At 37.9% G+C, this 25,946-nt stretch overlaps 1 long non-coding RNA gene across 2 annotated transcripts in view; it reads right to left on the bottom strand.

The window, feature by feature from the left end:
* LOC110361277 (uncharacterized) overlaps positions 1-25,946 on the bottom strand; it is a 144,484-nt gene that overhangs the window by 59,351 nt on the left and 59,187 nt on the right. For both annotated transcript variants that reach the window (XR_010472417.1, XR_002417764.2), the window contains exon 6: positions 7,553-7,626. This is a non-coding gene — a long non-coding RNA (uncharacterized LOC110361277). The remainder of the gene's footprint in view (positions 1-7,552; positions 7,627-25,946) is intronic.

Below are 25,946 nucleotides of genomic sequence, written 5' to 3'. Positions count from 1 at the left end.
TTCTGCAATTGGGTGCCAGGGCCTAACTTTATGAAACTGCAGGAAGACACATTAAAGACCAGACTGGTTGTATCACAACGTGGCCATGGAACTACCTGTAATAGATTTTTGGTAGCAAATTCCAAGGGCCAAATCTTATCAGTTCCAGCTCATCCCAGGGAAAAATAAACTTGTTTTCAATTAAATAAAATGAATATGTGGCAGTCACAGATTTTCAAATTCAATTCCAACAGAAACATCACTAAATACTGTAGTGTATATCTCTGCATCTTGGAAAAAGTATAGTAGCTTTGAAAATACCTGGGCAGGCTAGACTCAATATGCAATCAGAAGCCTATAGTCCTCATTGCAGAAGTTCCCAACACCAGGAGAGCCTACAGAGATTATTCGCTTTATGAGTGATTTAGCTGAAGACTTAATTTGTATCTGTGTCATTAGGACTGTTTAAGTGTCATTTGAAAGAAACAAATATCTGCACACATCTGCCCCATATCATGGTACAAAATGAGTGTAGCATGGATCGGCACATACTGTAAATTGTTGCACAGTGACTCATGGACTAACTGAGGCTGCTTCAAACTGAACATTCCTGAGGGCTAAGGTAAAACTGTCTTTAACTGAGAGAAAAGGAAAAAGAAAATAAGAGAAAGGGAGAGGAAGATTCAGTTGCCTATTAAATATAGTTCTGTAAGCCACTAGAATAGAAAATGCAGTCAAAATATGTCCTTAAAGGGTATTAGCTGATGGTCAGTAAAATATTGGTAACAAAAGAACAATCTCTCATTATCTTTTCAAGACACTTTGAAAAGTTAAGTGTTTGATTAGACAATCATAGGAGTAAGGGCAAGAAGCCCTTCCTAAAGGTCATGCTCAAGTATAATGAAACATTACAAGGAAAAGATACTTAAAGTTGAATAAAAATTTCATGTATCATCTCAGAGTTACAAGCAACATCTTTGACTTCCAATCAAAGGAGAATCAGACCTAAAAGAAATAAGAGCATACATTTATCTTTTTATACAATGCTCAAGTAGTATTCTTTGAAAATATATTTTTTTTCAAGAAAAATGTTATTGTATTTCTCCTATCATCTTCTGAGTTTCAGTAGCATAAAGTAATTATTGAAAATTGGCCCTTCAAGGGGAAAATGTTCAGAAAAAAAGTCAGCAACTCATCATCTGGCTTTGTAGCTTTGCTAATTCCACATCCCAAATCCCTGCATGAAGACCACAGATTCATGGTTACATTTCTCTGTCACTAGTAGGAAAAAAATCAGAAATGTTTCATAAAATCTGCAATTCTAACACATTCTGTAGACAGGAAGGTGGTCATGAAAGGTTACAAACTTTTTGATACCACTGAAGACATTTGTATTGCTTTCAGCAAGAAGGTAAAGAGAACACCTCTGAATATTTAAATCCAAATAAATGGGGGTTTTATCTGTGTGGTGCCCAACCCTTGGGAGAGAAATCTAGCACAGGAAATTATCTCATGGTTTAAATCCAGTTCCTCATAATGCCAGTCATTACATCACATGGCCCTTTCAAAACTGCACTAATTCCTTTCAATAAAACGAAGCACAGATATTTTGTCATCAAAAATATACTGTTTGAAAATACACTAACCCTTTTGCTTATTCATACAGGAGTGTAATGTCTGAACTTTTCAGTTGCAGCTCAGTACACTTTGATGACGAATATGAATCAAACAGTGCTTCATATACTGAGCAGAGTGCATTGCATTAATTTAGTTTCAAGGTGACAAGGAAATGAATTATAGTGATTAAATCTGCATTATGAAAATAAGTGTTGAAAACTCCTAACCAGATGGAAATGCTCAAGAGCAGTATTTTAAAAGCTAAGTGAGGACCAACTAGCATCACAAAACAAGAATCTGTAGAAACACATTGAGTGGTTTTGATGCACATTTTCAGCATATTTGTAGATGCTCTCCAACACTTTGCCAGGACTAAGGCCCAAGCTCATCCTTTTTCACTTTCTTCTAATCCTACCTGGAGGAATTTCACTTCTCTATTATGTCTAGATCAGGAAAAAAAAACACACGCAGAAGTGCAATTAAGTAGCTCTATTGTGGAAGATTTCTTCAAGAAGGGACTATATACATTTCCAGTAAGAAGAGGGCCATACTTATATTCCAAAGGTTTTTGGCACTGCATTGGAATCCCTTTCAGATTTCCAGCAGCAGTCTGCTTCTTCAGAAACCTTTAATCATCTTTGTTGCTGGCAAGAGTTCTGTTAGAAGTTTTGGAAAACTGAGAATGAAAAAGCTCGAACTCTGTTGAATTCACTAATAGAAAGTGAGAAATAAAACCTGTGCAGTATTACTTGAAACTTCAAAACGTGCTGATAATAAATGGAATCTTGCTAGAAAGATTTGGGAATTGAAGCCCTGCAGTAAGCATCTCCAGAGCTAGGCAAATCAGTTTTTATAATAATCTAGCAATCTACCTAATGCTGCAACCTCTGTCTGAACCCAAAAAAGAATAAAAAGTTCCTTTATATTAATGTAAAGAGAACCTCCTCTCTTATCCCAATGATATTTTCTTCTTTCCTGTTGACACAGTTCCTTATTCCACATCTTCTCGAGTTGTCATTGAACCCACTACTATGTAACTCTAGTGAACTTACTGACTGATAAAGTTCAGTGTTCCAGAAAATGCTCTTCAAGAAGGGTAGGTTAAAAATAAGATTCCCAAAACCCAAGAATTTCAAGATCAGCAATACCTAGGAACTTGACAGAAGTTCTTGTGCTCCTGCATCAGAAAATATGGGGCATGTATATGCTCCCCAGGAGCTGATAGCATTGGGAAAGAAAAAAATCAGACTGGGGCTTGCTGAGGAAAAACTGTTTCTGACCTTGCACATTTAAGAAAACTGACATTAAAATTCTAAAAAATTCTAAAAAAAATTCTAATCTTTATCCAGATAGATCATATTTAAAGACCTTTGTGAGCAATTCTACACTGCTGGGAGTTTTCAGCATTGTAAGACTGTTCTCAGAATTCTCACCACTTCTGGCCTTATATTCTGTAACTATGAAAAACAATAGATTTCGAAATTTTATCCAACTTATGTTTGCAACTAACATCTTACACGATTAAACAATTGTGAGTTAAACAGAATCACAATTTCTACATAAAAGAGAGTTTAAAATCCATGTAGATGTTGAGAAACTCGAACGCTAGTTGACTCAAACAATAAGCCTCCTGAGTTCTGGGTGTTGAATCAACCTTTAACCCCTGCAAAAGTAGAAACCTTTTCACCACTGTGTAACCTGTGTGTATAGCTGTGAAATTAAGAAGTGAGTAAGGCCATGTCTTCCACTGGCCAGAAAAAAGAAGGAACAGCTTTGCATCCCTGTGACAACAGCATGGATGGCATAAGGGAGAATACTCCCACTTCTAAAGATAGAAAAGTTAAAAATGAACCTGTCATCTCCTTATATTATTTTTATTTAAAAAAAATATAGTGAATAAAGGATGGGTGGATCAAAACCGTAGACCTTTGTGAGCAGATTTTAAAAGGAATCAAAAGATGTATATATTTATTTGCTTAAAAAAAATACAAAAAATGTTACTTAGCTGGCACATTGGAATATAAACAAAAATTTGTATTTATATATATCTTGCATAAATACAGATATGTGTTAATAGTAAGCACACACACTACTGACACAGACTGAAGTATTCTTCATTCAGATTATAACCAGACTTATCTTTCTATGATGTAATTTATAAAAGCAAAGGAGTAAGAACAGCAAATCTGAAAATCTGTTATTTGCGCCAACACATGCAGAAACAAATACATGTCAGTTGATCTGCAATGCGTGTTCATGCTTATAACCTATGATGACTCAGAAATTAAAATATGGATTCCACTCCGTGAACCTTCAAGATAAAGCTGGGTAAGAACCAATTTACCTGCTCCATGAAATTTTAAACACTTGAAGATTGTTATGTTGTACCAGGATATAGGCAAAACCCTCAACGTGTTTCCCAATAAAACAGCAGAGCGACAGTGGTAGAGGGAAACCTTTCCATTACTGCTCTGCTCCTCAGAGAAGGCAGCTGAACTTCAGATACTAACACTCTGTGAAGGTGACCTATTCTATTGAAAGATACAGATATAGATATATAGATATAGATATATAGATGGTAAGATTCAAACTGGAGTCATTCTTGACTCCTTTTCACCTAGAATAGCCAGAAAGTCCAAGTCCTTAGATGACAGCTACCAAGCCTTGAGTCTTTGATTTCTGAAGCGAAACATGTTCAGAGCTCAGGTGCCAGTTCTGATGGACAGAGTCAGAAGGCATTTGGTCATCAGTAAAGATTAGGTCATGCTTTCCACCTCCAAGAAGGCTGAAGCTAACCATTACACCCTAGTTTATTTCTGCTCTGGAATGCCACTGTGGATAACTGCTCCAAAGATAATTCCTCATTGGTACCTCCAGATGGCATATCAGAAGGAAAAAAGCTTACTAAAATACGTCCAATAAGTCTCTCATGAGAGGTCTAACCTGGTAACCCTTTGTTTTTGACCCTTCCTGACACTTGTGGTAAAAATGAATTGCTGCAGATGTGAAAAAGTTAGATGGGCAATAACAAGGGTAAGTATGAACAGGCAAATAACTAGGGATTTACTCACTTTCCTTTGCGTGTAGAGCTAGTTAGGAAAATTACAAGCTGTACCCACTGATAGGTAACAGCTTGGTTTCCCCTCAGGCCTGAAAAAATGTCCTCACTTCAACTGTTGACTGATTAAAACACTATGACCAAATGCCTAATGGGATCCCACTGTAAATGCAGTCTCCAAATTCACTTTTCTGTGTCTCTTAATAGGTAAACCAACCTTCACTTGTGCATAAGCCATGGGACACAAAAGCATTGTGTGCAACTGTTTTAAAAGAGCCCTTTACAATCTCAAATGAGACATTGCAAATCCTCTGTTAAATTTCATGGGATAATTTAAAACATTCAGAAATAGATGAATGGTTCAAAATTCTTTTGGATTCTACTATAAAGGCAGCACACCATCAATTGCAGTAACTGATTTAACATGCAGAAAATGACAGTAGATTGTGATCCCTGAAGTATAGCACTCATTAATCATTGACAGGAGGTGAGGGGAGAAGTACTTTCTCATTTAAATGTGCTTCGCTCCTAGAATTTGTATCCCCTAAGCCACTATTATTAAGAATGGTGATCACAAATGAGAGGCAGGTAGTAAGCTGATAGAAAATACTAAGAAAGGGAAATGTTCATGCACCGCCTTGATTCCCAAGACAAATCAAGCATAATAACTAACTTTGCCTAAAAAGTCTAATTCAGTTATGCTGAATGTTTCTGAGACACTAAATTGTATCTACTATGTACTCATCTGATGTAGTAATCTCATATCAAAAAACATTTTATAAGTAGGAAGGTACCATGCACCTACCTTTATGAGTTTGAAGGCTAAATAAATAAAACTGGTATATAAAAACCCAAGTGTACAACTTTACATTTTACATCCTTCATTTCTAAATTCAGACTGAATTCTTGAACAAAAATTAAAAATATAAAAGGTGCTATTCAGAAATGGAAGGACAGACATGTACGCAGGCAGCTACAAAAGCACAGAAAGTAGCCATCTAGATCTGTGAACAGCAGTACAAATCACTAGCAAAATAAATTTCATTCACAACAAAGCTCCACAGGTGCTACCAGGACTAAATGTATGGAGAGTTCCCTTTCCATATTGCATAAAGTCATCTTTCATAGACCAGTCTCTTGTCATGCTGCATTAGTTCAAACAAATGCAAACTCTATTTCCATTTTGAAAAGACAGACAAACGTTTCTGTCAACAGAGAAGAAACAAAGAACATTCATATTAATCTACTGGAAATGACTGTACATGTTTTCTTCTGAGCCAAAGCAGGGTCCTCTGGAGACCATGACTTTAGCAATAACAGTATCCCAGTTTCAACATGGCCCCAACTCGAGAAGGCTCTTACTGAATTGGTACATGACTCCTAAAGGCAGCAGTAAACTCACCAGCGTGCACTGTCCCTCCTTCATCCCTTGTTGTCCTCAGACCAGAGGAAGGACTCAGGACAATACAGTGGGAGAGTAACCCCCTATGCCACCATTCAGGTTTCACAGGAAAATATTTAAAACAAAATCAAGAAAACATGAGGAAAGAATATAAAAACAAATATCTGCATGTTCAGCTTCACATAGGTGGCATCTTTGGTTTCATTTAGGCTAAAATATCAGAGTAAAAACGCACTGATTGTAGCTTTTTAAAAACAAATCTTGGGGTAATCAGTAACATCCGTAAGAGGGGAAAGTTTCCTGTAGCAACCTGAGCAATCAAAAAATATTAGAGGTCCATGGACTGTATTTCATATGTAAATATTATGCTAAACATTCTAACATTTGTTTTAGTCCAAATTTCACAATAGTTTCAGCAGCATTTCTAGGACAGGAATAAATATTTGCCCTGCTATATTTTTATAAAGAATAAATGAAAGAAGATACTTACTGAAAGGGAATCTCCCCAACAGATAGGGTAAGTTTTATGAGCTATTTTATAATGATGGTAAAAAAAAAAAATTGATCTTTGATTGGGGTAGCTTAACAAAAAGACTGTTGTATTTTATATTGTGTAAAGATGCTCAGTGGGCACACCTGGCTTTGTTTCTGCATACAAAAGATTGCAATATTCTCACACAGAGTATGTATGCATCATCTTGATGTAGGCATGTGCTCAGTCAGAAGCAGTACAACAGTCAGTTTGGTGACTAGATGGAATCAGGAAACATTTTTGAGTCTTGGCCATATCTGCAAAAACTATTTTTTCAGACAACAGCCTGTAATTGGAAAAGAGATATTCTGAAAGGATTTCCAAAGACCATTAATCTAGGTCAGCATTGATCCAGTCTCAAATGGGGTTCAGTTTATTTTCTACATTTTTCCACTAAAATACTCATTTTGACAAAGCTTTGAGAATCACAGAATGGTTGGGATTGGAAGGGACCTGTGGAGATCATCTAGTCCAATCCACCCACTAACACAGGTCCACCTAGAGCAGATCACACAGGAGTGTGTCCAGGTGGATCTTGAATGTCTCCAGAGAAGGAGATTCCACAACCTCTCTGGGCAGCCTGTTCCAGGGCTCTGGAACCCTCGAAGTAAAGAAGTTTCTCCTCATACTCAGACGGAACCTCCTGTCCTTCAGTCTGTGCCCGTTGCCCCTCATCCTATCACTGGGCACCACTGCAAGGAGTCTGTTCCCACCCTCTTGACATCCACCCTTGAGCTATTTATAAACATTGATGAGCTCCCCTCTCATCCTTCTTTTCTCCAGGCTGAACAGACCCAGCTCTCTCAGTCTCTCCTCATAAGAAATGTGCTCTAGGCCCCTAATTATCTTCATAGCTTTCTGCTAGACTCCCTACAGAAACCCATAGCAAGGTATAAATTATCTTTTCAAGTTAAAGAATGAGATTTAGAAAGAGTTGCTGTCAACATGGTGCAACTCATTTTACCTTTTTCTTCTGTTCTTCACATAGACAGCTGGGGACACTGGAGGTAACAGAAGAGAAGAATATAGCTCAAAACTCTGCAAGAAAAAAAAAAAAAACAAAAGCAAAAAACAAAAACAACAACTTTGAAGGTTTTGTCAGAACATTTTTCTCAGTATGGAGTACTGCTTTTCTAAGACAGCTGGACATTAAAATACATAAGCACCAAAAATCAGCTAAAGGTTCAGTAGCATTCATGTACTCTCCAAGTTTATGGATGGGAAAAGGTAACACACCAGCATTACTGTGTGCTTAATACCTAAGTCTGACTTGGAAGTATTCCAGTATATCAGCAATGGCTTCTTGTTTCACTTATTTAGGAAAGATAAAACACAGAGACAATTTTATGCAACAGATTTTTAGGAAGGACTCACCTGACCTAATTTATACTTTACTTACCTTATCCCTAATCTACACACTGGGCAATCAGGCTTTCACAGTGGCCTGCAGAGAATTTCAATTCTTCTTATCCCAAAACAGGCATTGTGCACTCCCATATGGAACTGCCTGATTCCTCACCACTAACTGTCAGATGTTCCTAAATGCTCCAGGGTGTATCACAAGTATCTCTCATCAATGAAGATTTTTTTTCTTTTTTCTAGAAAAATCATCCTTGTTATATTTTAAATATCTGTACATTAAGGGTTTTCATTGAGGCGGATTTTAAAACATGAATTTAATTTCAGTTTCTGTTATGCCACAGATTTTCTGTTAAGAATAAAAATGAAGCAGAAAGCTTATCTCTGTCTGTCAGAGTGCTTGGATTGCAAAAGTCTCTTTTCCTTGGAAGCTTCAGTGCCAGCTAAATCTAGGCTCTGCTTCTGCCCCCTCTCCAAAGCTCTGATTTTGTTGTAGGAAATTTTAAAAGAAATTTCTAGAACACGTTCACATGTTCTGGAAAGCTATCATTTTCAAGCAACAGCAGCCAAAAGGTCATGATGCTTAACTTACATACATATCATAAAATCAAGTTTGAAGGGGTTTTGGAAAAAGAAATATAAAATACAATTTATGAGGCTCATCTCCACTCAAAGTTACGTGATCCAGACTGTGACAAGTTGCCAATTTGCCAGCGTAAATAGGAAAATGGTTATAATCATGTTCCCCTGTGCTGCTGTTCTGGAAAGTTTTGACCACTTAGGATGTTCCAGAGTCAGTGGTTACCCAAGAAGCACAAGTAAAATGAAGGCCCCAGCAGGAAGGAATTGTATATCAGCTGAGCATGAGGATGCCAGCCCACACACAGAGCACCGGCAAATATACCAAGATGGCTATAAGGGGAAAAGAAGCTGCTGAGAGTCCTTAATAAAGCTGAATTAACCAACAGGTTTCTATGAGAGCCACATTCCAGGGGACAGTGCAGAAATATGGCAGAACTACATGAAGACCTTCAGAGAAATGGAGTCAGGATGATGACACTAGTGAACTGTCTCATACTTTTACCGCCAACTGCACAGAAAGAAAATAGCAGGGTTTTGTTCTTGACTTCTGCAGGTGATTACAATAGGAGCAAGACTTTTTAGATGGTTCTTACAGTTTGTCTTTCTTTTTTGTTGTTTGTTTTGTTTTGTTTTAGTAAGTCTTAGAACATCTTTTATGCAGATGTGTCTGAGAGGGAAAAAGGGAAAGAATTAATTGACATCTGCTTACTTGGGCATCTAGCTTACTGCATAACACAGGTTTTTTAGAAGGTGAGTCAGAGCAGGAATGTAATCTAGCTCTCAAAAATTAAGGGCTAATAATGCCTCTTTATGTGCCATACCTCCTTTAAGTTACTTCCATGTGTAAAAAAAACAAACCAACCAACCAAACAAAACACCCCCACAAAGCAAAAACCACTGAACACAGCCCTAATTACACAGTTTGCTGTTCAAATTTGTGCTCAAAAGTGTATTATTTTGGTGAAAACCATCTTTCTATTAGGTGGTAAATATAAAGCAGACCTTGGCAATTTACATAATTCTGGTTCATACAATATTTAACTGAGACTGGATACAACAACCTTGAATAACTGATGCAAAATAAAACCATATCTGTGTATTCAAAAACATAATTAAATACGTATCAATCGATACTTACTTTTTTATCTCACAGTGTGCAATTTAACAGGAAAAAGACCAACAAAATTGTACCAGAGTGATTTAAGTTATTGACTTGTTCATTTTTGCAAGAAAGATGTTCAGCTTAAGAAAAATTGGAGATAAATTCTACAGGTCATTTAGGGATCAAAAAAAAAAAAAATGGAGAGAGAGGGCTAGCAACATTTATTTTGGTCTCAAATGAACAGCCATAGTGAAGAAACTGCCAAGGTTTCTTTCCTATGCCAAAAACACAATCCAGGTCCTTTTCATTGGATAGAAAAAGTTAAGTCAGTGCAACAAAGCTGGCTAACTAACTTACTTTGGACAGAAGTTGTTCTATACTGTAGTTCTAATTTATTTGGGTTGGTATACAATATTCTACCTACCCCATGCACCTGTATACAAAATCAGTTCTTCCCAAGGAAGTTATTTTTTATGGCATAGGCTGCAGATGACTGAGCATGATTTCAAGCATTTTGCAGTAAAGACTGGGTTTAGACATGCAATTTCTACTCCACATCATCAAAACAGGTTAGTGAAAAACTGTGTCAAAATAATAAATCACCTATTAAAAATGCTACAAGCACTGATGCATACATTTACCATTATCCAGCACAGGAAGGCACCAAGGAAGCTTAAGTCATCACCTACTGCTGTTTTTATTTAACTGAAAAGCAAGAAAATGAATGTTTGCAATGTTAGAAGCTGACTTTAGAGGAACTACAGTTCTGCAGAAATGTGAAGAGCTGAGGTAGGCCAAGAAAGAAAAAAGAAACCTGACCTGAGGCCTCAGGAGTTACCATTGCCTCCAAGTGAGTTGTATCTACAAAGGCAAAAACATGGCAATCTGCAATTGCGGTCCCAAAACATGTCTACTTTGTTGAAGTTGCCCTTTCATTTAAACTGAGGAGCTGTAAGAAATATTTCCCATCTCCCAGTACTAAGGCAGGAAGTGGCACAAAAATTTTCTTCTGGTCCCAAAGTTCTCCAAGAGGGTAGACACAGAGCAGACCAAGTTCAAGGGACAAACAGATCGTAGACACCACCAGAAGGAACAAACATCCTGCCTCCTGAAAACAGCTACCACAGGGAGATGGGCAAGGCTGGAACACAGGATTAAACAGCTTAGACATCACTGAGGCCACACGAAGAAACAGGGAGATCTCTTTTCTGTAGCACAAAGACAAGGAGAAGCCAACACCAAGCACAGCAGCTGAGTGTGGAGCACCTTGGTTGTACCCACCTCCTCGCTGTGGGGATAACGCAGACCAGCTGGCTCACGGCTGCCAGCAGCACAGAGGTCTGTGTGGACCAACCCAGACACTAAAACCTCCACTCTCCACTGGATTTGGAGAGAGGAATAAGCAGTCACAGGACTCCACACAACTCATTTCACTTCCCTCCATAGGCATGCAGCTGAAATAGCAATCTAACTCGCATATAGGTCAGCACAAAGGAAAAGGGTTAACATCAAGCTCCACTACAACCAGGCAAGATGCAAAACTAATCCTATTGCAGCAAGGGTTTGGGGGACACATTTTTTTCCTCACTACAGTGATAAGTATTTTCTAGAAACATATCTGCTTTTCTTGAAATCATCTACTGATTTTTCTCCTTAAATCATTGACTTCACTTACCTTTTGCATAAATATTTCTCTGAATGCATTTCAAATAAAAATTATTTCAATTTACTGACCCGTGAAAAGTCTTTCCGTAATTTAATCAGGGATAATAATCATTCTTAATGCTGTGAAATGCCTTAACCGTAACTTTCCATGTAAGGAATAATGAATTTTTATATTCAATAATAATGAAATGTATATTAACTGAGGCATACATTTCTAACAACATAGTTTTGAGAGGAATGACATTTTTAAAAGCAGTTACACTCCACACTAATTAATTTTGAGAACATAAATACTTTCCAAAGTTACAAAATTAGACAATTATACAATAATATGTTGTAATTATAACAGTTTTTCAGCTCTGAGGATTTTTTTTACTTATTATTCCCACCACTACTAGACTCTTGGACCATATGTATGAATATTACAAAGCTAATCAGCAATATGAAATGTATGCCTTACTTTTTAGCTTAGATTTCTGGTGTTTGCAAAACAGTGTGTCAAACTGCTGTTCCCACAGCTGTAAAGCTTTAAGACTTAAGAAAGCATTGAACCAGAGTCTGTCTTCACACAATTGGAGTGGCACAAGATTTTGTTTGTGGATGTTCATTTAAAACACAAAGCTCCATGTGACAAACCCCAGGTTACTCCCCACAGAATAAAATTATCCATTACTCTGTGGCATATAATCATCATCATGATTTGCTCTATGCACCTTATAGGCAATAAACTTTTTTTTTTTTTTTTCTCCTTCTAACAACCACTGTTTAAAATCACTACAAGGAAAAAAAAAATATATATAACCACTGTGGGAATTTCCAAATTAAGAGGTCCTTCATATTCCAAAACAAGCCCAAAAATCATAACAGACACTCTACTGTTCATGAAACATTGACAACAGCAGAGGCCCAGCTCAGTTGTGAATGGCTGCAGTGCTCACAGGACACTGTGAGGCCGCACAAAGGGATCCCACAGCTACTGCGCATCACGGACTAATGAATCTTTTCCCATGACAGGTATAGTCCTCAGGACTGGGATGGGAGCCAGATTGTCAGAGGAAAAGTTCAGTGCATCTGCAGTGCCCAAGGCTCAGCGTGCAAGATCCTGCAGCAACCTGGAAGATTTACCTTTGTGCATGTACATTATAAATCCCAGTGCACACCTACCTGTCACCATATGTTTCAGTTAAATCTATGTGTTATCAAAAAGATACAGAAACCAAGATGCTGACAATCTTTAGGCTGCCTCCTGAAGACAAATAAACCTATCAGAATCATGAGGAAATTTTCCTTTTGTTCTGCTAAAATCTTTTTTGGTGTCTTGAGTAGTTTAATACCTTACGGGCATTTGAAGGGGAGGTGGAAAAGCTTTCTCCAAGTCTTTTGTTAGTTGTTGCTTATTAAACATAATATAATAATTCTGACTAATTCTTAATAATTAGGGAATAATCCTACTAATTCTATTTCAAATGCAGCATAGGACCCTGAATACATTTTCCAGTTATCCACAATGGAGCTTTCAGACTTATTTGCGAGAACCAGGTTACCAGACTCATTGCTGGAGCTAACGTAGAGATGTGACTCCCCCAGAGCAGCACAGATCTTTTCAGTCTCTACTTACTCACAGAATATAGGGACCTCTGATTCCTCACACCCACACCACAAGAAAGCACCGGCTTTTCCTGAGTGTGAGGCCTATCTAAACTTTTACCGTTCCTTCTACTTCTTTGCTTGTTTCTGAAACCCAAAGCCTCAGAAGGATTTAAAAGAAGAAGTCTCCCAACCTTACTTCAACTGTCACTCTATACACGTCTATACATAGATCAGTCATCTGAACTATCCCTTAGCCAGCAGAGGGAATAAACACTTCCAGATTACACATACAACCTATTTTAAAGTCTAATTTAAGCAGAGATTAGTTGAATGTTAGATGCTCCTTTTTTCTCTGCTGCTGATGAAGGTAGTCTAAATGACAGATAAATGCCACCATGGCTAACCTACATTTTAAAATTATAGAATCCCTACAGATATATCCTAAAGAGTTGCTGTGCAGGTCTCTAAGTCTTTCAGTCTCATTGAGAAGAACAGATGCAAGTGTAATTTTTTTAGTTAAACGTGACCTTAAAGAAATCACAGATTCTAGTCAAAGAAAAAAAGAAAAATAAATAAATAAATAAATGAATTGCCAAACTATGATGGTTTCTGTTAATTCTTTTGGTCAGAAAAGTAAAATCTTTTTCTCTTATTGCCCAAAGAAAACATTTCTATTTTGATATTTTACTAATGAAACATTTTTTTAATTCAAAACCATGCTTTATTTTGAAATTCCCTCGCATTTTAATCACAAAACAAACACTATCAGAATGAGCCAAGCAAAAAAATCAACAGCTCTAGTCACGAGCTCATGTTCCACATTTAGCGTGCTGTGGTGCCACAGAACAGAATTACCTTTGCAACTGTACTCTGCTCTCCTCTATCATCTTCCCCTGTGTCCCAGAGCAGTAGTCGTTGCAAAGGTGGATGCTTTTGGCATTGCAATTTACCTTCCCCTTCAGCTTTTGGCTCAGCCTAGCGTATATCTGATGGGTGCTAATCCACCCAAATCAGCCTACTGGGAAAACAACAGACAGCTCACAAGCCTTGAAAGGCTTGTTCAGGAAAGTCAACATCTCTGGCAAAGAGTTTACTATGTCTCCAATCAAGACAAAAGGAGAAACTGGATCACCATAATGAACTCTAATTTTGTACTGCTCTAGAAGGATAAAACGAGGGTGAATTAAGGCTCTGAAAACTTTTAGCACAAGAGCAAATGAAAGCTTTAAATTATGCATTTTTTTTTCTGTCAACTGAATAAGCATGACTTTATAAGCATGATTTAATCCAAAAAACAGATGCACTCTTCCCTTAAGACAGAAATCTAAGCCAACTGGCTTGCTTAAGCGTTTTCTGTGCGTGATTGTTGGACGTGGCAGGTTGAAAGAACCAAGAAGCAGGATTTTGAGCCATGGCAGGAGATGCAAAGAACAGAGGTCCAAATCTTCACAGGAAATAAAAGCAAGCAAGAGAGAGAGTAGTGGGGGAAGATATTCAGCAGTGCTTAATCACAGAGTTCAGGAATCAGGCTACAAATGCAGTGATGACATGTTTAAGTGGTTGTCCTCTTTCTGCAATTTTGCTGTGCGAGCAGCATTGCAAGCTGTCGTGCATCATCCACAGCCACAGTTACAATTTTTACCTAGCAATGATTCCATTGTAATTAATAGATAGTCCCACTGCATAAGGCAGAATACTGATGAGGAATTTGAAGGGCAGACAATAATTTAAGTATCTTTCATGAAAGTTTCACTTTACATTGAGCAAGCTGCATTCATCATGTTGCCCCTCTGTTTCCTATTCTTCCTGATTATTGACAAATCAAACTATCAGATTTCCACTCCGGTAGATCTTTTTTTACTCTGTTTTGTGTACTCCATCTCCTGCCTTTTCAAGGCAGACCACAGATAGAAGAGCCCATTACGCTTTTAGTTATCTTTGCTGTTATAACAGAATGGATGCAATTCTGTTCATGGTGCTATAACCATGTCTCCAGCTTATTAACAACCAGTTACAGAACATCCTGGATATAGTTGAAAACTGTTAAGTTAGATTTGATATAAACACATCAGTGTATGCAAAATTTTCTGCTGATTGAACTTCTCAATCTGTAAATGTCACATTTTGTAAGGTACTCAGAAATTCCAAATTTTCAGCTGTGGCTCAAAACAGGGTATATATCGAGAAGTTATTTTTTTAGAGTACCTACCAATTAGGAGATTAAATTACAGCAGCAATAACCTCACCAGAAAGAGCAAATTGATAAAAAGAGGTAAAAAAAAAAAAAAAGGTAACATGACCAGAAATCATTGCCTGATTCTGAATCCTGAAGTTGGTTTCAGCAGTGGCTGTGGCACACAGACAGATTTTTCTTTAAACATTTGGCTCCAAACAGCATTGCTCTCACTGCCTATAGGAGGGTTAGTGGCAAAATCCTTACAGATATCGATGTTGCAGGACAAGAACTAATAGCTCCTAGCTACACAACATTTGAAAACAGACCTATTTGCCATCTCTCTTCACAAAAAGAGATCTCCCTGCATGTCTCTTCTAGCTGAAGTTACAAGGAGGTTCAGAGTATGGGCATGTTTATAAAGTCAAGACATGTACTTTTTACCATACTGAACAGCAATGATTGGTTGTATTTTACCATTTAGCAGTCCATTATAAAATAAAACAATTGATTTGCTTATTTATGGAGTTAAGCTTCAGATAGTGAAAGAAAATGATTCAGAATGGAGTTTAAATGAACAAACCAGCCTTGAGGAAAAAAATCAGCTGGGATTTTACTTTTGATTTAAAATTCAGTTATCTTAAAACTCAGCATAATGCTGAATTGTGATAAAGAAAGGACAACATCCACAGCTAATTTAGGGTATGGGAACATGCAAGCTTTATAAGGTAGAGAACAAATTCTGGCCCACTTTCTGTCTACACAAACACCACTGATTCCAAGGGAACAGCAGCAGTTCTCCCTTCAGATTTCTTTTAACCAGTGTTATTTTTGGGGTTTCGTATTTCCATATCCATTTTGTCCTGGTCTTTCCAGCTGCTCTTGAGAACTTTATGAAGTTTGAGATTTTGGTGCTTGGCTAAAACACTAAACACCTATTGGTGCTCTCCCTCTACTCATTCCTATGTCCCTTATAGTCAGGGCAAAGGAGAAAAGCCTGAGGACCAGCTGATGAAGCAAGATCACAAAAGCAGGAAAGTGAGAGTTGGCTGCTGCCACCTCCCCACCAACACTCACTGTATGAGAACCAGGGCCTATAATCCTATATACATGCACATGGATGACTGTAGGGCCACTGATGAGTAGGAATGTTTGTCATGTGAAAAGATATCAGCTGCTTTTGGCTTCAAACTCAAGATGTCTGGTTTTAGCCTTTCTTCTGTCAGAGACACCTGATGGATCTGGACTGAATCCCACACTGATATATCACTAGTATTTAGCTAACTTTTCTGTAGACCATGTAGAATTAAGGAAAATGCTTAAATTTGTTTTCAATTGTTTAAAAAGCTTTGTTAAAGCCTCTCTTTTTCCCTTTCTTAAGGAAGATACTGATATCCTGAGAGCCATTAGAGAGAACGGAAAAGCTCAAATCCAAGGTGTAGGACAGAGGAGATGAGCTAGATGCTGTGCACAGAATAAGGACTCCTCTCTAATATTGGCTGGATATTTTCTGACAATCAAACAAACAAGAGACTGGTTAACAGAAATACTAACTTAAATTTAACAATAAAACCAGCCATTAGAGGTTTTTCCCCATGCCAAAGAGAACTTTGAGTAATTGTCAGCTTTTGTGAATCAGGAAAGAAGTGCAACTACCTCAGAATATTTTCCTGTTATGTACCACATAGTGACATACAAGATCAGTTTGTCGCTTTTCCCCCTTTGTCATATTGTACACCTCAAAAAATGACAAAACACTTTTAAAGGTAGATATTTGTTTCTCAGAACTCATGAGTAAACTCCATGTTTTTCACTAGCTATCTGAACAGAATCAAGTTGAGAACACTTTTTTTTCCTGTTTTCTTCTTGCTCTTAAGGGCTAGAAAAAACCGTAACACCACAAACACTGTTTGATTTGTTTTAAGTTAAAGACTATAAAGATTACCAGATTATTACCTTTCTCCAGGGTTAAACAAGTACTCTGAGATGATGCTACATTGCTTCTTTGCAGTTTAATATATTGACAAATCCCTGAAAAACCTTTTTTTAGAGGCATACTGACCTACAGAGGAAAAAGGAGTTGCAATTTCTTTTTAAAACTTGGAACATGGTAAATGGAAAAGGAAACTCTAATTTGATAATATTATTCATTAGACTTAAGCAAGCCAGAGGTCCAAAAGAAGTTATAGAAACTCGACCATTTGACCTATTTTAAACTCAACAAAGTAAAACATGAGAAATATACTATATGGAAAAAAAGTGTGCAAAGGTAATAGCAAAAGAACCAGATGTCTTTGTAGGGATTTTCAGTCTTTTACTTTAGCATCAGTATGATAAAGAGCAACATAAAAACCCGTCACCGCTACAGCCAAGCAAGCATACACTTTCAACACAGCCAAGATATGACACTTTTAGGAATATGGAGTGCATCCATTTTGTTCTTGTGTTTGTACGTTTCTGTAAGTATAGCCAGGTTTTTGCAAGGCAGAACACAAAGAGAAAGACCAGGAGGCTGGATATGCTGAGTGTCGTCTAGCAGGATATATTGGACTATTGGTTTCCCTCCAGATGTTATTCAATGGAGCCAGTATTTCAGTGGCCAAGTTTTACCAAGCTCCGTTACATCCAGTATAAGGTCCTCTATGACACGACCCAAGAAATTAAGGATAAAAGCACTACCTTAAGTTTGGTTGTGAATCTGGACAAATTCCTCTTGCAGAATGCGTACATTGACAAAAGACACACACGGAAGGTTGAATTAAGTGAAATATTACAAAAGTAAAAAATACATTTATGTGTATTAAAAAAAAATATTGTAAGAATTCCTATTATTAGGACATTTTCCACAGGCACTTAAAACTTCCACTGAAATCAATGGATCAGGTCAGGCACACAGTTCTGCTGGCAAATCTTATTAATTACTTCAGTGGTCAAATTCAGAAGCCTAACTTTTTTTTTTTTTTTTTTTTTTTTTAAATATTATGATCTATATGATTCTCCTCTTCTGGTGACCAACAAACCACTGAAACACCTAAATATCTTGAGTCTCAGAAAAGAGAGAGAAAAACTGCTTGGCATCATGTTCTCCTCCCTTCTTTTAAACTGAAAAAAAGGAATTTTACATTATCAGATTTCACACAGAATCTGTCCTCATGAAGAAACGAAAAGGTCAGAAAGTTGAAACAGACAACCAGACTTTTCCTCTGCAAGACCCAAACTGACTTCACAGAATCACAGAATGTTAGGGATTGGAAAGTACCTCGAAAGATCATCTAGTCCAATCCTTCCATGGGAGCAGGAACACCCAGATGAGGTTGCACAGGAATGAGTCCAGGTGGGTTTTGAACATCTTCAGAAAAGGAGACTCCACAACCTCCCTGGGCAGCCTGTTCCAGTGTTCTGCCACCCTCACTGAGAATAAGTTTCTTTTCCTATTTAAGTGGAACCTCCTGTGCTCCAATTTGTACCCACTGCTCCTTTTCTACCATTGGTTGTCACTAAGAAGAGCATGGCTCCATCCTCATGACACTCACCCTTTACATATTTATAAACATTAATGAGGTCATCCTTCAGTCTCCTCCAAGCTAAAGAGACCCAGCTCCCTCAGTCTTTCCTCATAAGGGACTCCACTCCCTTAATCATCTTTGTTGCCCTGTGCTGGACTCTCTCCAGCTGTTCCCTGTCCTTCTTAAACTGAGGGGCCCAGAACTGGACACAATATTCCAGGTGTGGTCTCACCAGGGCAGAGTAGAGGGGAAGGAGAACCTCTCTTGACCTACTAATCAAGCTCCTTCTAATACACCCCAGGATGCCATTGGCCTTCCTGGCCACAAGGGCACAGTGCTGACTTATGGTCATCCTGTTGTCCGCCAGGACCCCCAGGTCCCTTTCCCCTACGCTGCTCTCTAATAGGTCATTCCCCAACTTATACTGGAACCTGGGGTTGTTCCTGGCCAGATGCAAGACTCTACACTTGCCCTTGTTCTATTTCATTAAATTTTTCCACACTCAACTGTCCAGCCTGCCCAGGTCTCGCTGGATGGCAGCACAGCCTTCTGGCGTGTCAGCACTCCTCCCAGCTTGGTGTCATCAGCAAACCTGCTGACAGCGCACTCTATTCCCTCGTCCACATTGTTGATGAATATATTGAATAGTACTGGCCCCAGTACTGCCCCTTGAAGGACTCCACTAGATACAGGCCTCCAACTGGACTCTGCCCCATTGACCACAATTCCCTGGCTTCTTTCCTTTGGCCAGTTCACAGTACACTTCACTACCTGACCGTCCAGACCACACTTTCTCAGTTTAGCAGCGAGGGTGCTGTGGGAGACTGTGTCAAAGGCTTTACTGAAATCAAGATAGACCACATCCTCCATTCTGCCATCATCTATCCACCTTGTTATGTCCTCATAAAAGTCTATGAGGTTGGTCAAGCATGACTTCCTCTTCGTGATGCCATGTTGGCTGCCTCTAATGACCCTCATATCCTTGATATGCCTTGAGATGGCACCAAGGATAAGTTGTTCCATCACTTTCCCAGGGATGGAGGTGAGGCTGACCCGTCTATAGTTACCCGGGTCCTCCTTCTTGCCCTTTTTGAAGACTGGAGTGACATTTGCTTTGCTCCAGTCCTCAGGCACCTCTCTCTGCTAGTGGCCTAGCAGAACAAAATGGCAAAAATAGTTTCCGTTAGAAAATCCCCCTCCTTGGCTTCTCCACAGCCCAAAAAATATCTCTATGAGGAAAATAAAATGAGATGGACGGCATGTTTATCCGTGAAAAAAAAGTTTGCCTTTTCTTTCTTGTTCAAAACAGGAACATTCTCAAAGCTACTGCCTACCCTGCATAAAGGATATTTGTTTCTTTCTGTCACAGAACAGAGCTACATAGTAAGACAGAATTGATGGAGTGTACCTCTTTAGAAGAAGTTTCTTGCCAAATTTACAAATTCTAAGGTTCAAGAAATTAGCTTTGTTTCAGTTCTCCAGAAAAAAAAAATATATTTTTGTAGACTTCTTGATAAACTCCCATCACTCTTTATCACACTCAGGCAACTTCAACTAAAGGCCTTGCCACTGCTCCATCTATAATTCTAAACCATAGTATCAAATGACTTCACAACTGTCTCTCATTATCTTCTACCACATAAGATCCTTGGGATGAATGTACCATACTTACTTAATTCAGTAATTTTTTCCTGTTATGGAGAAACATAGAGCATCTACATACCAGGTTAAGATTCCTTGGAATGTCTGAGAAGGAGAACGCACATCTATAAATCATCTGAAAATGGACATGCACAGATGGTTTTAATTGACATAAGGACATGATTCATAACAGAATATAAGGAAAAAATCTAGTGACTTTATTTTGGCTTACTGATTAACTGTCCTGCACAATCTCTGCATGCAACCTATGTTGGGACTTAGTGTATTAAGCACCCTGCTGACAAATTGTCCAGAATTACAAATGGCTGACACCTCCACATCATGTTAATATTTTCAAAGCAGAATCTACCAGGAAGAAAATAAATAAATAAATAAATAAATAAATAAATAGCTTACTAGAGTTCTACCTAATTTCAAAGTTACACCCAGAATTTTAAAAATGCTCTAGATAGGATAATATACTACTACTGAGTGTGACTCCTGAGACTTGAAGCTCTGCTTGATGTTAAAGAAGCTCAGTACTTTCTACAATAGTGTTGTTTCTCACATGACTCTGTCAAATGTGACTTTTGGGTTGATGTTTCCTAAAGCAGGAGGTCTGCTTCGCAAGAGTTCTTCTGGAAGCTTCAGCCAAAAACATTTACCTGTTTCTAAGGAACAGACAGGGGAAAACACAGGATTTTTGTTCCTGCTGAAAAAATAATATATTAATAAGCTTTTCTTATTAATTTGGTCATGAAACAAAGTCTAGGGTTAGGCAGGGAAGTTATTCTCTGTCATGTATAGTCTTTCAACTACACCTGTAAAATCCACTTATACTTGACCCACCCAGATTCCTATCAACAACAACAAAAAAAAGACTATTTAAGCAAGCCCAGCATGAACTGGAAGTTGGAATTGAGCTGCAAATTTCCCTGAAGACTCCTCCTGTTCTCAGTTCACTGTAACATGCAGCTGAGCAAAACATTTCCTGCAATTAAAGTATAAGAGAACTTGCAATGACACTTTTCATCCTCCATGACGCTTTGGCTTAAATCTGAAGGAGAAGAATCTGTAATTGTGAGGACGGAGATCAGCTAGAGACTGAGAAGCAAAGCATTTTGTAAGAGGAATCAAGAGTACCACTGGGCCTACTTGGCCAAATACAAAGGATGAAAACACATACAGCAGGTGGGGGAAATTGCCCAATGGAAATATGTGTGGGAGCAGAGACGGGAAGGCAACAAAATGTTGATACATCCCTTCAGGGGCAGGATCAGAGCTCCAAATTGCCAAACCAGTTTGTCATTAGGAATAAATTCAACACTTAACTTACCTCATGACGTTAAGACATCTTCAGAGGTGTCTCCACCACCAACAGAAGCAGCATAAACTACAAGGTTGTATAAGACATCTACCCTCCAGACAACATGAATTAGGTATGGTAAGGTAGTTCCTATTGGCAAAGTTGGGCTTAGGCTACATGAATACATGAAAATTCTGCAGCAGAGTTAGTGAGAAAATTAAGTTTTTCTGGGCAATGCACAAGCCAGGTGAGACTAACATCTCCTTCTAACCCAACTTCTTTTATCCTCCTGTAGCCATGAGTAGATGTCTAGGGAAAGCAGTAATGAAGGAATATTTCCCTCAATGCACTCTTGCAGTCTTGAGTCAGATAACAGGAACTTCCTGACCCAAACCCACTGTCTCAGCGATAGGTATCTCTGTTTTTTATTCAATGACTTTACTTGGTTACTTTCAGAAGCCAACCCAATTTCAAGTATCCACTGTCCCAGGCCAGAACATTCCTTAAGGCGAAGTTACTCCCTTTTGTTTGGTTCTGAGCCTGCTGCCGGCCAGTTGCATTTAAAGCCCCAGCTGTTGTATCAGAAGAGACAATGAACAACCATTCCCTCTTCTGCTCCCTTCTCCATCACATTTATCAGTTTACAAACTTTTGTCCTTTTGTTCCTAAATAACCTGTTAACTTGTTTCTATTTGATCATTCCTCATACAAAAATGGTTCCTTATTGCCTTTCTCTCTTTCTCTTCCAGTCCTTTATCCTATTTAGCAGACACAGAAGAACTGAACACCAATCACTATTAAAAAATATAATATAAATACAGATACAATATACAAATATAATAGAAAGATTTGTATTTTTCAGAATAATTCTAAATAAGTAAGAAAATGCTGGCTCCTCACATCTGTGCCCCTGTTCAGTGTTTTCATACAGGTATTACAGACAGGATTTGAAGAAAAAAATTTCTAAGGGGAAGGAAGATACGCATCCTTCTGGAAAAGCTCCAGAAAAGGAAGATATTAAATGTATAGTCCAGGTTCATGTAGTGAGGAAGCAAAGGAAGATGGTTGTTTTGACAAGATAAGCAAATAGAGAGAGCCTCCAAAGAGAGAATAAGAAATTTTAATTTGGTGACAGAAAGCTTACTGGGAATAGCAGTGAGGAAGGAAGTATAATCACTCGAAGATTAACTACAGTGTTCATTCTGGAGAGGTGAAATGGAGTCAGGAATAGCAGAGACACTAACAGGAACAATAAATAAAAGTGGGGAGCATAGAAAAGCTTTGGTGTGTTTGAGGGCACAAGTACTAATGCTAAAAAGCAGAATACAGGCCTTCAAAAATTTAAGATGTCTTTCCTCCTCTTTCTCCAAACATGTTCAGTGTCAGTGAAGTTCTGGGGCAGAGCACATCAGGGTGGTCTTGCCAATATCAGCTGATTCAGCAAACAGCAACATTATATAATGAGATTTCAAATAACAGGGTTTTCTTCAAGGTATTCAGAAAGCAGAGTGGAGAAAGAGGTAGGTATTAGATACATTGAAACAAAACCTACTCAAACTGTTCTGCATTCCTGAACATTAGCCCTTACAGGCCTTGCAATTGTGCAGGACAATCATCTTAACAAGCAAAATCTTGAACAAGTAATGCTAAAGCATTTGAATGGGCTCTAGAGAGCCAGTATAACAACTGGCTTAGAGAAAGCAGATCAAGCAAAGCAACAAGATTATTACAGATTCCCTAAACAGAAGTTAAATGCTAGCAGAATACTTCACAACCCTGAAAAAATAATGATCTCCAAAACAGGCAGCTTTTCACCAAAGGGCCAGTTTAAATCTTCATCTGTTTTCAAGAGTTACGTACATTTTCCGTTGCTGACAATGAGATCAGTCTTGGGTTCCAAGCACAGGTCTAGAAGCCATTATACCAAACGACAAAAGCCGTCACACACAAATTACATTGGAATGCCTATTCTGGGGGCCAAATTTAACATTTTATATTTGGACAAACTATTCAGGAATACATTTCCAAGTTAGCAGAAAATAAAGAATTTTATTAAAAGATAGCAAATAAATAACAAATGTATCTTTTCCAGTATAAATACTTGGGCAAAGAATCCAAAAGTTCAGGAAGTTTAACTTCAGGATATTTCAATCCGTTTACGTTGCTGATCCAAAATTTAAAAAACTTATTTTACATGTTTTAGAGAGGTTTGGAGAAAGTGGATGTAGCATTTCAGCTCATGTTCTGCTGTTACTGCAAAGGCCGGTGTTTGGGGAATGATTTACAAAAGTGCAAAGAAACACTCAGTCACTCTTAAGACCCAGCAGAAGTTGACTACCTAATTCCACTGTGTGTTTTTAAAAAGCTCTCTAGATATCTAGCAACCTAGCGCTCCACACAGCAGCTCAAATACAGGCTAGACACCATAAAAATGGTGTAAGTGTTGTCAAGAGGGGATGTTGGCTACTGCACTGTAAACTGCTGTGCAAACACTGTTCCCTGGTAGAGGGAGCAGGATGCAAAAGCCAATGGAAGAATTCTTCCTCCACAAGAGCAAGCGAAAGACTAACACAGAGGAGAACTGTGGGAACACACTTAAGAGAAAAAATAATAATCCTTGGCATCTGACACTTACAACAGAAGCTCTGATAATACAGAAACATCAGGATGTTACTTATTACATTGCTGCAAAACTCTACGTGTTTTAAAGTGCATAATGTCCCTTTAAATTCGACCATACAATTTTATATAAACCTCTGCATAGAGAAGAAATTAAATGTACTACAGATCATGTTACATAAACTGTGTAACAGATGCTTTATATTATTTTTTTTATTCTAGGATAAGGTTTTATTCATTCCTAATCAAATGTTTATATGACTAAAATTTGGGTTAACTTGAAATTATGTGTTTTATTTGAATTTTTGAAAACGTGTAATGCCCATAGTTGTCCTGACTGTATTTAAAAAACTGAAGTCATTAAAATATTTTCCAGTCTAAAAGGGAAGACAAAGTTGAATGTGCTATATGGAAACAACTTACTACTAGATGTACTCATGCCACGTAGGAAACAATATCGATCCTTTAAGAAGGATTATATAATATGAAAAAATACACATCAATAACACACATCACGAGAAAATAAAACATATCAAGGATATATCAAGAAATATGTCATATTTGTATTTATTTTCTAAAAGAAAAAAAAAAGCCGACAAAATGGATTAAAGAGAATTAAATTGATTTTATAGTTTTTAAAAAGTAAAAGAAAGGAAGCCTGCTAGCATGAGGATTCTTAATCAGAATTTAAATGGGAAGTACCAAATTATTTGAGGCATAGATTGCAAAAAGCAATCTTTTCCCAAGTTAGCCTGTCTTGAGACTTCGAAGTTCAGTGTACTTTTTAAATTTCAAAACTGCCGAAGTAATATTTCCAGTGAGTTTTCTAATGACAGTTGGTCCATGATGGTGTATTTTTTGAAGTGTCTATCTTCACTTCAAGAGCTCAGACAAAAGAGTTTATTGGTAGGCTATCAGAGCAAATCTTGGCTAAGCATCACTTAAATGAAGACACCAAGGAAACAGAAGATATCTTGTAGTTGTGATATTCTGTCTTCTACCATGGGGAGTAATGCTTGTTGTTGAGGCTATGGCATCTGCAGCAAAGAGGCCTACAGAATAGATGTTAAGTCATCTAAACTAATCATCTACTATGTATTGGGCTTTCAGTTTTAGGGATCTGGATTCATTGGCCCAGGTCAGCCAGCCTGTATTATTCTTAGCTGGTTTTTGAGATGAACAATTAAGGGAAGCCAAGCAATGATTTTTTCCTAATATTACAAACATGACAAATTTCAGAGGAAAGAGTGCCTGAGCAGAGGAGAAAAATCTGTGCCTGTGTCTGTCAGAACAGCTGTTCATTCACTTTCCAATTGTTTGTAACCAGCATCATCCAGAGGGGTTGAGTTTGTACCTCAGCTCCAAGCCTCTGAACAGCCTTGCTCCACTCACACTAACCTCTTCTAGGGGAAGTGTCCATCATTATATTGTCTGATTAAAAAATCAGTTCAGTTGCAAACATAACCTTCCAACAAATTATTATTTGTAGAGAGATTTCCCCTCAATGTAAATGAGAGCTATCAAAAGAAATAAAGATGATGCTGTGATGATATAAAAACAACAGTGAGTTATATCTGTCCCATGCTACTTTCAAGGGTGGTACGTATGTTTCAGAAATAACCTGGTAAATGTATTGTATCACTTCAGCAGACAGAAAATCTCATCTCTTGTCTAAGTCAGTAACCATGTGGCATTCACACAACAGTACATATGGTACATGCCTGCAATCCCATGAGTGTAGCAAAGAAAAAACAGAAGCTCCCAAGCTGTGAAGTTCAAATCCAGACTACCCCCAAAATTCAAGATAGCTGAAGC

This window comes from Columba livia, chromosome 4 (assembly GCF_036013475.1).
Source record: "Columba livia isolate bColLiv1 breed racing homer chromosome 4, bColLiv1.pat.W.v2, whole genome shotgun sequence".
Classification (NCBI taxonomy): Eukaryota; Metazoa; Chordata; class Aves; order Columbiformes; family Columbidae; genus Columba; species Columba livia.
This window is presented reverse-complemented; position numbering and strand designations above follow the sequence as displayed.